Source organism: Diadema antillarum, unplaced genomic scaffold (genome assembly GCF_040938485.1).
Source record: "Diadema antillarum isolate AM-2024a unplaced genomic scaffold, OU_Dant_1.0 seq00000146_RagTag, whole genome shotgun sequence".
Taxonomy (NCBI): Eukaryota; Metazoa; Echinodermata; class Echinoidea; order Diadematoida; family Diadematidae; genus Diadema; species Diadema antillarum.
In genome coordinates this window covers 35,634-50,780 of record NW_027271221.1, presented here as the reverse complement: position 1 = coordinate 50,780, position 15,147 = coordinate 35,634, and positions in this window count along the sequence as shown.

Here is a 15,147-nt window from a genome sequence, read left to right as displayed (position 1 = left end):
GGGTCAAATAAATTTTGAAGTGTTCTTTCGATTACTAAGTATATAGATAATGCAACGATTTCATTCAGTCGCTCATATCTTTTTATAATAAGAGACAGTTTTGTAGCACTCTGTCTGCCGGGACACCATGTATGATATAATAGGTTCGTTCACATGCATTCAATATTTGCAGTATATATAATAACACCTCTCGGGTCTCAGGTTCGAATCCCGATGGAATCCCATTTTCTTTGCTCATTTTTCCACTAAAATGTATACAGTTTTCCTTCTGGTCAGTTTATTCTGTCTTTATTTGTTACATACTCAAAAAGCTGCATCACTTCGGTGATCCCTCGCATTTATCCCAAAGTTGAATTATCCTTCGAGTTTATGCCAGGTTTAAGCGTATACCTATACGCTTAATACCTATATATACTATATATAATAGATGTATACTGCTATACCTTCTGACCATCCGAGCATTGGGAATTAAGGGTTTTTTTTGTTTGTTTTTTGACGAACACTGAACTAGGGCATTCTATAGATCAGTCGTTAGAGCACCGGGCTAGCAATCCCGAGGTCTCGGGTTCGAATCCCGATGGAATTCCATTGTCTTTGCTAATTTTTCCACTGATGATTTATATTCTTTCTGGTCAGTTTATTCTGTCTTTATTCGTTACATACTCAAAAAGCTGCATCGCTTCGGTGATCCCTCGCACTTATCCCAAAGTTGAATTATCCTTCCCGTTTATGCCAGGTTTAAAGGGATAGTACAGTATTGGTAGAGATGAGAATTGGGCTTTGAACTTTTTGCGAGATACCAAGAAAACACTTATGATGTCGTACAGAGCATACCATTTTAAGAGGAATTCAAAGTTTATTTGATGAAAATCGGGTTTGGAATGACTGAAACATCCAAAAACAAAGTAAAACAAAGCGATCGTAATAAAGTGTGGGTCCCACACTTTATTAGAATCGCTCTTTTTTGATATCTCAGCCATTTCAAAACCAATTTTCATCAAATAAATATTGAATTCCTCATAGAATTACATGCTCTTTCATATTTCATAAGAGGTTTCTCATTATCTCACCAAAAAATGTTAGAAATCTGAAATTAGGTCTCAACCAAACTGTGTGATCCCTTTAAGCGTGTGTGTCACACACAAACACACTGCTATACCTTCTGACCATCCGAGCATTGGGAATTAAGTTTTTTTTTTCTCTCTCTTTTTTTGAACACTGAACTAGGGCTTTCTATAGCTCAGTCGGTAGAGCACCGGGCTAGCAATCCCGATGGAATTTATTTGTCTTTGCTAATTTTTCCACTTATGATTTATATTCTTTCTGGTCAGTTTATTCTGACTTTATTTGTTACATACTCAAAAAGCTGCATCGCTTCGGTGATCCCTCGCATTTATCCCAAAGTTGAATTATCCTTCGGGTTTATGCCAGGTTTGAATGTGCGCGTGTGTGTCATATGCACACACAAACACACTGATAGCTTCTGACCATCCGAGCATTGGGAATTAAGGGTTTCTGGGACGAGCCCTAAACTAGGGCTTTCTATAGCTCAGTCGGTTGAGCACCGGGCTTGCAATCCGGAGTTCTCGGGTTCGAATCCCGATGGAATCCCACTTTTCTTTGCTCATTTTTCCATTAAAAATATATATACAGTATTCTTTCTGGTCAGTTTATTCTGTCTTTATTTGTTACATACTCAAAAAGCTGCATCGCTTCGGTGATCCCTCGCATTTATCCCCATGTGGAATTATCTTTCGGGATTATGCCAGGTTTAAGTGTGCGCGTGTGTGTCACACACTAACACACTGCCACACTAACACACTGCTTAGCTTCTGACCATTCGAGCATTAAGAATTAAAGGCAAAATTTACCATTTGCAGACGAAACAAAAACCCAGCATTAGTGCTTCCAAATAGTTCTAAAGTGTGAGTTAGGGATTAAAAACAACCAATGTAAAAATTTGAATGAGTATAGTCGATGTTAAGTATTGTCAAAATGTGAACAATAGTTGTAATACAAATGTTTCCAGACTAAACTGTCTACAGTTATGGTTTATTGAGAAAAATAGTGATATCTCCTTATATTTTAGGCTTTATTGCGAAATTTTTATATTGTAGGATGTTTTGCGATACAACTAACCTACACATATTTATGTGATATCTTGAAATCTTTTTAAATCACTGCTCCCAAAGGTAAACAAGACCTTTAAGGGTTTCTGGGAAGAACACTGTACTATAGGTCTCTCTATAGCTCAGTCGATAGAGGCCAGGCTAGCAATCCGGAGTTCTCGGGTTCGAATCCCGATGGAATCCCATTCTCCTTGCCCATTTTCCACTAAAAAAAGTATGATATATAAGAACAATAGCAAATCTACATGTAAGTTTGATGTCTCATTGAAAAAAAAAAATATGTTACACCTCCACGCTTCGTAAGTGTATTAGATAGGTGGACTGAAATTAAATTGGTCTAAAATGTAACATAGGCCTATATCTGTATATGCCCATAAATGCATTTCATTTCATTTCATTTCAATTTATTTTCATATTTCTCACATATATCACAATAAAGTATATAAATACGAAAATTATACAAAACATAATTCAGATGAGACTTCATCAGAATGTACAGAAGTTTGATTTGGTATAAACACGAGGTCTGTATGCATGCGAATTACACTGTGGTCATAATGCGAAAAAAATATGATGGGGCCTGCGTAAAAGCATTAGCTTGTACAGCCGCAGGTCCCGTGAGTAATCAGATTAGGGGAAGTTTAAAGTACGGATGTTTTTTAAGACCAACTATATCTGGGGAAACCGATTAAAACAAACAAAACAAAAAATCCAATTAAATATATATCACTAAATAAAAATACAGAAAAACAGAAAGCTGAAAGGTCACATGTTGCAGCAGTGAACAACAACTGCAGAGATTCAAGGGGTGTGTTGCAGAGTATAGAAAATGGCGTAACTGTATGTCATAAATACATAAGTAGAAGGTGGGATAATGAGATTTGTCGTGAATGTAAACAATACCGAAAGCTCAGGAGTAACATTCCAGCATGGGTCCTAAAACCAAGCATTCCGTGTGACCATAGTAACCGACAGCTGTCACGCGCGAGAGTTTCGATAACCGAGTGGAACAATAGGTGCATGAACAGCGCAATAGGCAGACTGTTCAAAAATAGTGTTCATGGTTAGGATCCCGCCGGACTAAGGTGGGATAGACAAGGGGTAACAGTAAAGAGCAACAAGAACTATACACTATGCATGCCGTACAATGTAGCTGCTAAGAAGATATTGCTTCAGTTTTCGTTTGAATGAGGTTACAGTGGTACAACTTACAAGTTCCATAGGGAGTTCGTTCCAATATTTGGGCCCAGCGAACATAATGGTTTTTTTCGCGAAAATTGTTCGGGTACGTGGAAGGTGATATGCGTAACGTTGACGAGTTGGATAATCATGAACTGTATAATTTCTTGTAAACATTTGGGAAAATACGTCTGGTAATTGGCCAGTTGAAAATTGAAACATAAACAGGCCGACGTTGTAATAAAATAACTCGGGAATTTTCAAAATTTTATTACTTACAAAAAGTTCGTTCGTGTGGGATAAATATCCAGTGTGGTTAACAATTCTAACAGCTCGTTTTTGTACAAGAAATAACGAATCGATAAGGTTTTTAGAAGCATTTCCCCACGCCAGAATCCCATAGTTGAGATAGGGAGATATCAAAGTTGAATATATGCTCTGTAGAATATTACTTGGAAAATAATAGCTAAGTTTGTTAAGAACCCCGGTATTTCTAGCAATAATTCTGCTTACATAATTAACATGGGTTCTCCAAGATAAATCACTATCGATATGAAGACCCAAAAATTTTGTATTGTTGACCTGTGACAGATCAATGTTGTTTATCTTGACAGAGAGAGGTAACACAGGTAGCGAATTACTGAATAACATATACTGAGTTTTATCAATGTTTAAGGATAATTTGTTCGCAAAAATCCAAGATTGGACAGAAACAAGTTCTTTATTTATTATGTTTATAAGCGCATCAGGATTTTGATGAGAGAAGAACAAATTTGTATCATCTGCAAAGCAAACGAAGGAGAGAATCTTAGAGGAGTTCTGGATATCATTAATATATAAAATAAAAAGAAGTGGGCCTAACAAGGAACCCTGTGGAACACCACAAGAAATCAGTTTTGGTTGGGAATCGTGACCGTGAATACTTACAAATTGTTTTCTATTCGTTAAATAATCAGTGAACCATTCTAGCGCCCTTCCCCGAATTCCGTAATGATTTAACTTATAAAGTAAAATGTCATGGTCTATTGTATCAAATGCCTTGGAGAAGTCAAGGAAAACACCGACAGTGTGAGAAACATCATCTATAGCATGAGCTATCTTATCAATAAACTTGAGTAATGCGTGAGTTGTACTATGTTTTTTCCGAAATCCAAATTGAGATTCAGTAAATATTTTTGCCTGAAGAAAAAAATTAAGGGTGCGTTTATACACAAGTCTTTCGAGTATCTTTGAAAAAGAAGTTAAAAGAGAAATGGGGCGATAATTATTGACACGGTCTTTTCGCCCTTTTTTAAAAATGGGAACACCTCTGGCTACTTTCATTTTTTGAGGAACTTTACCAGTAGACAAAGATTGATTGAAAATATAAGTAAGAGGCGAGATTATTTCATGAATCACATTTTTTACCAAGAAGTTTGTGATTCCATCATATCCCGAACTTTTTTTATTATTTAACTTATCAACAATCTTTATTATTTCATCTTCGACAATTGGGACAAAAAATAAAGATTCCATATTCCTACTACCCAGGAAAGAGTGAAATTCTCGCTGTGCTTCAGGAATTCTATCAGCCAGATTTGGCCCAATGTTTACAAAAAAATCATTAAAAACTTCAGCTATATCTATGGGGTCATCAATACGAACATCATCCTCTTGAATATAACTAGGCACGTTATTATCAGTATTACGTTTCAACGCTCGGTTTATCACCCTCCACGTACCCTTCATATCAAATTTACATTTGTCGAATTGATTCATAAAATACATCCGTTTGGCTGACCGTAATGCAGAAGTGAGGATATTACGATACTGAGTATATCTGGACTTGTTTGTAACTGTGGGTACTTTGCGATATTTATGATTTATGCATCATTATAGAGTTGAAAGAAATTGACTGTTCTACAACCCTAATGAGTCGTTTTCTTTGACATTATTGTTCTCATTGTTAAAGAATGAAAAAGTGAATGAAAAAATATGTATGTATTCATTGATAAGGTATAGGCCCAAGAGTGTGTAAAGGAAAATACATGTATCATATTAATTTCTAAATTCATTAAGTGTGCTGATATGTGAAAGAGGGTATATTATTATTAAGATAAACCATATTATAACATATCATACAGTTAGCAAAAAATGATGAAAATCTTGGTTGTTCATTTTTTGTCAACTCATCCCATCTCAAGCCAATCGATATCAATGTGGCCTTCAAGCAATGTACATACAACTCTCAATAAGCAAAACCTTATCAAGCAAAAGTGTAACATCTATGTAAATAGAAGTAAAGTAAAAGCCACTGAGCATTTATGAATCTACGTTACAACTCCTGTTTTAACAGGTCAGCGTAAGAAATAGATTTTATATCAACGTATCCAACTTCAACTCGAAACACACAAGCAAGCAAAGGAATTCAATAAACATTTTTTAGTTTGTAAGTAAAGTAACTAATGTAGACAATAATATCCTTTCACGTTACAGTCATATTGCCAGTATGCCGATTTATTTATTTATTTATTTATTTATTTTAAGTTTCAGTCGTGTTTCCTTTCTTTCTTCTGGTATTTTTGTCTGGAGAGTCTAATTCTGCCATGTCTACTCTTTGTTGTCTTTTCTCTCTATTCTTTTCTTCAGTGGGCCAGGAGTGGCTGAAAATACTGACGATATTTAACTTTCTAACGTGGCCAAGGACTGCATGTAACTTCTCTTAATACCTGAACAATAAATGAGTGCTAAGAAAGTACGTCTGCACATGCTGCAACCACTGTCAAAAAGTGTTCCGTATTTGATCGAGTGCCGATCGAAGCGTAATCGAGTTTAGTCGAGTATCAATTAATAGCAGTCCTGTATCGGTCGTATAGCTGTCGAGTTATTCGTGAAACTGATGAATCCTGGATCGAGATGATCTGAAATCAATCGTGTAGCATTCGAGTATAACTCGAGATGATCGGGAACTGAGCTCGGGGGAAAATCCGTCCCACCACACTAGATTTCTATACGATCGATTCCCGATCAGCTCGATCTCTTCACGATCACTACCCGAGCTGTTGATGTTCGGGCTTCCTACTCGAATATTTTGGACATGTCCAAAATTATCGGGAAGGAAGCAGGAACGATGCCGATCAAGGTAGATCGGCCCCGAATACCAATGCCGAGCGAGCCCGACCAGGCCAAAAAAGCTTGATCGGGATTGATCGAGTTGATCTGATCGGCAGTGGGAACGTACCATTAACAATATTCAACACCGATCTTAAAAAGTTAAATTAGGCCTATTTGCTCTGTTTCGTCTGTTTGTTGCAATGTGCTGCTGATTGCTGCTGTTGTTGCTGTGGGTTTTTTTTACACTGATTGAATCGACATCATTATTGATTAAATATCATATCATAATCCTTTGCAAATTTGTTCTGTCTGCCTGACTTTTTTTCTTTATGTCTCTCCTTAAAGGACAAGTTCACCTTCATAAACATAAGGATTGAGAGAATGTAGCAATATTAGTAGAACACATCAGTGAAAGCTTGAGGAAAATCAGACAATCCGTTCAAAAGTTATGAATTTTTGAAGTTTTTGTGCAGTAACCGCTGGATGAGAAGACTACTGCAGTATATGAATAACTTAGATGTCACATGCGTACAACAATATAAGGAAAATATAAAGAGAATTTCACAAAATTCCATCTTTTGAAAAAAATACACATTCCCCTGACTCGTTACCGACAAATGTTATGGGTGATATTATTTCCCCTGCCTTTAGAAAGAGGCAAGTCAAGAGCTCCTTTATTATGCGAGAAAAGTTAAAATATGCTGAATTTTCTTTTACATTTTCTTTATACTGTTGTACGCATATGACTCACAAGCTGTAGTAGTCTCCTCATTCAGCGGTTCCAACATAAAAATTTAAAAAATTCATAACTTTTGCATCGATTGTCCAATTTTCGTCAAACTTTCACTGATGTGTTCTACTTTTATTGTTGCATTCTCTCAATCCTTATGTTTATGAAGGTGAACTTGTCCTTTAATTCTTATCTTATTCCTTTTCCTTTTCCTGTCAGTATACAAACCAAACCAAATCAAACAAACAGAAACAAAGATATATAATGCAGAGCAGTTACATAAATTCATAGGTGAAGTAGGGATAATCGATGCTTCCACTGTTCTATTCTAGAGTTGGGTGCCAAATTCAGTTTGCTAATGACTGTCTTGCATCTGCGCTGTATCCGCTTTTCTTTGTACATTCATACTTCAAACTTTTAGGGCACACAAATTTCACTCCTCCGTCCTATGATAAGTATGAATGATCATGTGTCAGTGCTACAAGGCCAGCAGCTTGGGAGTGGCCTGACATAGGAGTGCATTCCAGGCGTTAAAGGCATGATAATTATATTTACCAATTGCAGAGAAAACAAAAACTCAACTTCAGCGCTTCCAAATACATGTAGTCAAATGAATGTGAGTTAGGGACAGAAACCACCAATTGAAGGGGTCGGTGCCATATAGTGCTAACCCACACTTTTGTCAAAATTGAGTTACATGCATTTTCATAATCCTTATCCTTCACTCTAACCTCCGTGAAAATATCATATTTGAATTCAACCTAGAACATGGTAAAAAAATGCATGCATTCATGTTTTATTAATGCACAATGTATGGACTTTCCAAACATTCAACAGCGATTATCTCAAAATGATCATTGTGTGGGTTAGCACTATTGCACCGACCCCATCAATTTAAGAATGATATCCAGTATTGTTACATATAAAACTGAGGTGAACCATGGCTATAATAAAATGTTTCCTAGACTAAACCGTCTACACTATCGAGAAAGAGATAAGCCGAGATTCAAGCATTGTGCGAAATTTTTATATGGTAGGATGTTTTGTGATACAACTGACCTACACTTATACATCAAACAGAATGTGATAACTAGAACATTTTGAAATCACCGCTCCCAATTAGGAATAATACTTTCAATATGGGCGGCAAAGACTGACGTTGTTGCAATTAAGCCCTGCAAACTTGCACTAACAAAATGCAGGAACGGGGCAGTGTTTTCAAAGGTGTGGGGGCCCACTTCCGGGTATAGCTAACAAAGTGATGACACCTTATGTATTCCTTTGTATGGTGCACAAAAAGTGTGGGGGCCCGAGCCCCCACGGCCCCTACGGCTGCGCCGGCCCTGAAATGACAAAATCAGTTCCTGTAGTTGTTGGGTTTTTTTTTTTCAGTGCATACGCTCCAAAAGGCCACCATGATACTTATTGTTCATGCAGTATTCAGACCTATACGTGGGACTTTCCTTCAATGAAAACCCATAATATTATACATATTGTCATGTAAGTGGGAAGGCAAAGACAATGATAGTGAGTGAATAATAACTTTCATCAACAATAATAGTGAGCGTTGTATAATGATAATCCTGCCAATAATATTCTAAATACACTAGAGGCCAACGATATGGGAAACATTAATGTCCTCATAGTATTAATGTTCTTTAATATCTGTCTCTAAATTCAAGAGGCAAAACCTTGAACAAACAAACAAACAAATAAAAACTTTTCATAACTCTGCTCAAGAAAGGAAGTTTAAACCAGATATGATGGATAATTACAAAGATAGGCTTACGCAAGAAACATGCATCACCTTCTCTATTTCTTTTTGCCTTCATTCTCTAATATCACGATTAAATTTGAATTTCTCTTCACTGCAGTAGTGAAAAGTTATAGGTACCCTACATGTCATGGTTAAAATATATAAACTTCGACTACATTGTTTGGAAAGCACTGCAACCCCATAATATTTAAATTTGCAGCATACTATGTATAGGCCCTTATGAGTTCAGTATTCTTGCCAAAATATTTGATTTTCTGGCAAAATTCGAGGAAATTACATTTTTAATTTTCAGTGTAGGGTAGAAAAGTCGCTCAGTCACGGTATCCATTCCTATATAATATTCTATATTGTATCACGTCACAATAGTTATCAACGGACTGCTTGAAGCTGCAACTGTGTGTAGCTATATATGTTTTATGTGTGACAATATTTTGCTCCATGATGTCACTAATCTCTGACGTACACAACCGTGTTTCGCCGTATGAAAACTGTTCTAAAAGGTTGATTCGATATTCTAAGATGTCATAAATATGAAGAGTTTGTTCGCAAAAACCGATAAGTCCATTTTGAAGATTTTCAGTTACGGTCTCTGTCATAAAGTACAAAATGATACCTTTTGAATGATATATTGGTCACTACATATAAAGGTACATTTTTGAAGTTATGGTCAAAAGAATCAAAAATTTTCTTATTATTCTCTTTATTTTTCTTGACCTCTAATGGCGCAAATATCTCCATTTGGCAAATATGGACTTATCGGTTTTTGCGAACAAACTCTTCATATAATATCAATCAATCTATGGGGTTTATTGGTAAGACTTAAAAAGATCGTATCAAAATGCCACACGAAGGACATAGTATGGATAATCTTAATCTGAAGAAAAAGAGAAGAAAGACCCGGGGAATATTAAAGGGATTACATAGCTCTTTGTCGTTTTTGTCAGGGAATTCTATAGGTTTAATCGAACAAACGAAATAGAGTTAGACCCTGAAAGTAATGTTGAGATGAATACTTGTATACTCACTATAAATCATGATACAAGAATAACTAAGTCATTATCAGCTTTCTCACACCTAGATAATTTCAACATCACTCTTTTCTAGAAAACGTCACACTACACAGGGGCGGGGATCCAGGAATTCTGTAAAGGGGGGGGGGGCGCAACTAATATTTCTGGTGCCACTTCCGGGTTTCATATCATTTTTTTCTTTTTATTTCTTTTGTTTTTCACGAAAAATAAAGGGGGCGTGCGCCGGTTGCGCCCCCTCTGGATCTGCCACTGCACTATAATTGTAGCTCCGTTGAATTTGACAAAGGTTGGGGATTTCATCATCTGAAGCTCACAAGTTGAAACTGACTGGACGATAAGATATTTACGATGCGGATTGAATCTTTATCTGTCAACTCGGAAATGAATGAAGAGCGCCAGCTTTTGGTCCACTTTTGTGCGGTATCGCCAATCTTATCCCCATCAGCCGTCGCCACCGCAAGCCAGAGCTGCGTAAAGGCAGGCCCCACCTCTTTCCGTGGATGTGGTTGAGTAATCACAGTCAAAGGATCGCTCGAGTTACCGCTTCTCCTGGGAAAAGAGTGCCGAAATTATAGAAAGTGAGGAAGGAATACCAAACGGCAGCGACGGAAGGAAGTATCGGGAGCGAAGAACGTGTCACCCATCCTATACTCAACCAGACGACAGAATGGATGTACTTGAAGTAAGTTCGATCATGTTGTTTCTCAGACGAAAACAAAGCGCGAGATAGTTCACATGCTTTCGCTCAAGTGAGTTTCGCTAATTGAGGGGTTTACCCGGTTCCCCGCAGATCCCCTACAGAGCAGGCGGGGCGACAAGCTAGCGGGAAGGTGAATAATAAGGCTGAGCGTGCCACATCAACCCTGCGTGAGAGGCGTGGAACTTTAGACTGGACTATAAACGCACCCTTGTTTCATTCTCGGATCTTCCTCTTTATATCTTTTTACGGCTGACTTGGCACGCAAATACATCACATTTGTCATTTTAGTACACGAGGTTTGTGTGTTCATTTTGCTTCAGTGGCTTTATAACGCAGCTTTAGATGTCAGTGATAACTGATAATAGTATGGCTAATCTAACTAACTCAGTACTGGCCGATACAGTGATGATAGTTGATGAGTGAAGTATACCATCAAAAGGAGTTGGCACAAAGGTTGGAAACTATGATGACCTAATCATTGATAGGTATCAAAAGGTTGGCTTTACAAAGTGGAAACTCATGATGTGTTCCATAAGCCAAAAGATAAACTTCCATTGTTATCTTGGTTCCTTGTTGAGAATACCTAGAGCTTGAGTGTTGATGGTAGCAAGAGATTGTGCTTCAGTATTGCTCAGCATGATGTGAATCTTATCATTGGTACCATGGCTAGTGTGCTTTTAATAGTTTTATTGTGTGTAACTAGTTTTATAGACCTATAGGGCCTACAGGTCCGGTTCCAAGGCATATTTCTGCTCCTGTGACAATTGCTCACATGAAATATCTGCACGTTATTTAAAACCAAACATAGATTCTCCCCTCAAACATACAACCTTAACCCTCATCCTTAATTGCATCAAAGTAAACCTGAAACCTGGGCTGTATGATCACAACCCTAACCCCAAGTCTTCAGAGAAAATGAGACTGTAGCAATTGTCGCAGGAGGAAATATCGTGTCATTGTTATTTACATCAGTGTTTGATAGTAATACTTAGCAATATACATGTACGATCTGCCTTTGTATAGCACACAGTATCATGCACAATTCAATCACTCGGTGTAGCAGTCGAGTCCCATCTTTATCTTGGAACACAATAGCATTGGTAATAGAGCAAAAACCGTGAACTTCCCCTCCTTTTAATCTCATTGTCTCCCTAAACTGCATGCCTGGCAGCTCAAACATCAAGGTAGACAGTTACATGCTGCACTTCAATTAATGACCGGTGTTGATTTCATTCAAAGGGTATTCCCAGCTACCACCGCATTATTTGAAGTTGAAATCCAGATTAGGAACAGGTGGCTCCATGGTACAGTTTACTCACAAACCTCAGTTGTTGATCCATGCAATTTAAAATAGACGGTTTTAAGTCTGTGACTGCTGACTCATTGCTTGCAGTCTCATTTCATTTTATACGGCTAGTCGTGGCATGGGATCACACTTTCAGTTATTGAAAATGGCTTCAGGTATCAAATGGACAACCTATTCACCTTGTGGCTTCTTTATCTTCTCACTGACCGTTTATTCATTGTAAGTTTACAAAGAGGCGTTTATCAGATGTAGCTGGTAGGCTGGTAAATTGAGGGGTAGTTCTAATGATCTCATTTTGTACGATAAAGAATTTTCATCTTTTACTAAGAAAACTGACTGTATATAAGGCAACCTCATTGAGCAATTTACAGAGCAGTTTTCTGTGCTGAAAGTATTAGCATTGCTTTATAATGATTAAAATCTGTGAAATTGTTTGCATTGAAAAATGTTGTTTTATAAGAAATGTAAACATACAATGTGTAATGGATTTGAACCAATGTGAACATAGTGAACTTCTTCTTGCAATTAGAACTTAACTTTGTCATATAGGTAATAGAAGAGGGTGTTGTAACCATGCAAATTAAAACCATGGCATATCATGGAAAAGGGGGGGGGGGAAGGTATATCGCCTGTAATCAATGATTATTGAGGTGATTATCAAGTGTCCTAATAGCCTGACCCGTAAGGAGATGGAACTGATCCATACTTTGGTGAAAAGCGTGAGGAGTAGGCCTACACTGGGAAAGCCCTCCCGTCCTCCGGACAAGACCTGCGACGGTGACGTCACAAACTCCGAGTCTCTTGTGGATGGTTTACAGGAAGTGTCTGATCAGTGAGCTTTAGACTCCTGAGGGGAGGAGGGTTGTCACGGCGATGTGGCTAGGGGGGCTTGATGACATGTCGCGAGTCATCTTCCATCACGCGTTGACTCTCAATATCACGGTTATGATAGCTGCGTCGACAAGCCCCAGCCTAGATGTGATCTCAATCTTGTGCTTGAATAGCTGCCTGTTTCATGAAGAGAAGACTTGTCACACTGTAATATTATACTTGATTTTGCCCAAGGATATTTACATGATCATTCAAGTTCTATCTCATATTTATGCCAATTATTTAATTGGAACATGCGCCAATTATTTAATTAGAACATGCTAGTTGCAGTGATTCTGTCTCCATTTCACACACATTACTGATTATTTACAAACTACCACTGATGGTACACTAATACACCCCATGGTGGCATGCACTACTGAAAGAAGTCAGAAGAAGAAAAAGAGGAAGAAAAAGAAGAAGAAGAAGAAGATGATGATGATCATTCCATTTTTCACTGGTCACCCTAAAACAATCCATTGCCTTGTAGTAATTCCAGTGTGACTTCCACCATGGAGCTACTAACAGAGAGTAGCTCCATGCTTCCACTCTACCCTACAGTCTATCAATATGACCTGCCATAAATGTACGGGTAAATCACTTTCCTCTACTGTAGAACCACTCCTAGAAGGACAGTGCTAGAGCCGAGGGCAATCAAAGTTTTCTGAATGGATATGCCTGCATGTAAGGCACAAGACGTCTGTGAGGTGGTGTGGCGAATATCACATGACCTTGTGGCAGGCACAACTGGTCTTTTGTATGACTAAAGGCAGCCACTCACATTAATGTCATCAGTTGGGCAACTGTTGTTTCTAAGGCAGGGAACACACACACGCACATCGAACTTCTGAGGTTCAAAGGGAACCTCACCTCACAAACTTCTTTCAGAATGTTCTCTTGTACTAGTGTATGTCATCATCCATTAATAAATTTGAAAAGCACTCGAGAACGCAGGCCAACACCAAGCAGCTCAATTCTACCCATAAAGTGATTTCCACCCTATGTACACACTGTAGATAATGTAGAATATCATCTGCAATATTAACTTCCATGACAATCAAAAGTAATCCTTATAATAGCATGTAGAATCACATTGATTTCAAATAGTTGTTAGTTTATTAGCTATTAAGAAATGGCCTTATTTCCCAATGATAAAGAATCCTTCAAAAAATCCCCCCCCCCAAAAAAAAAATATATATATATATATATTCCTGGATCTAGACAGTGATCTGGATCACTACCAAAATTTAGTCATCTCTTCCTTTGTGTCATTATTAACTTTTCCTTAAAATTTCATTCAAATCCATTCTCAACTTTGTGAACTATTTTGCAAACAAACAAACCAACACTAGCAAAAACATATCCTCCTTGATAGAGGTGAAAAAAAAGGGGGGGGGGGGGGGGGGGGGGGGAGAAGAGGGTATCCTGTCTTTGTAAAATACTGGCCAGCACTCTTAATTTCTATTCATTTTTGTTTTATGGGGCTTTTTTTTGCCATCAAGGTTTCATAAGCATTGTCTTTGAGAAAAAATTGCTAGAGACTGCTCGATCAAGAATCACTTTCAAGCATGCTCTATTTACTAAAATTCTACACGAAAGCAGCCATTTTTCTTTTGTCTACTTTTAAGTTTATAATGACAACCACAGCACAGTACAATGATGCTATTAAAATATAGGGCTATTGACAATTTTTTTTTTTTTTTTCATGATTTGGATCGTAAACTATCGTTTGAATGACTTAGGTCCTAATTGTTTCTGAGTGGTATAGTTTATATTATAGGAAACAGGCTGAAGGTCTGTATTTATCAATAGAACTGTAGATAAATGCTGAATAACAATGAAGCTAGCATATGCCTCAGGGACAAAAAAAAAAGGAAAAAAGATTTTGTGTAGCAAAGCGTGTGAAATATGTGAAAGAAACCATTTTACTGTAATCCAGTGCATAGCTATTGTTGAAAAGCTCGGGCCTGTACTAAAGTTTCCTGGATTCGCAGTACGTTAGCTTGTAAGTGTATTATGTATGGAGTCCTAGCTAATCTTTTTATGTTCATTTAAAAGGTGCATATATAGCCCTGTACAGAGACTTGTCAAGATTGACAGAAATGAGCGTGTAAATTTGAGTTTGCTTGCCCTTGACTATCATTAACACCCCCCTTATAGCAAATGTCGTGCAGTACATTTGTACATGCATATCAATGCTCTTTTGCTGAACAGTCGGATGTAGCGAGGTACCTGACATAATGAGGTAGTTTTGCACGTCCCAGTTCCTTTGGCATTCTTTTGTTTTTACGCCCGATATGATAAAGATATGTTGGTATTCCCAAACAGAGCT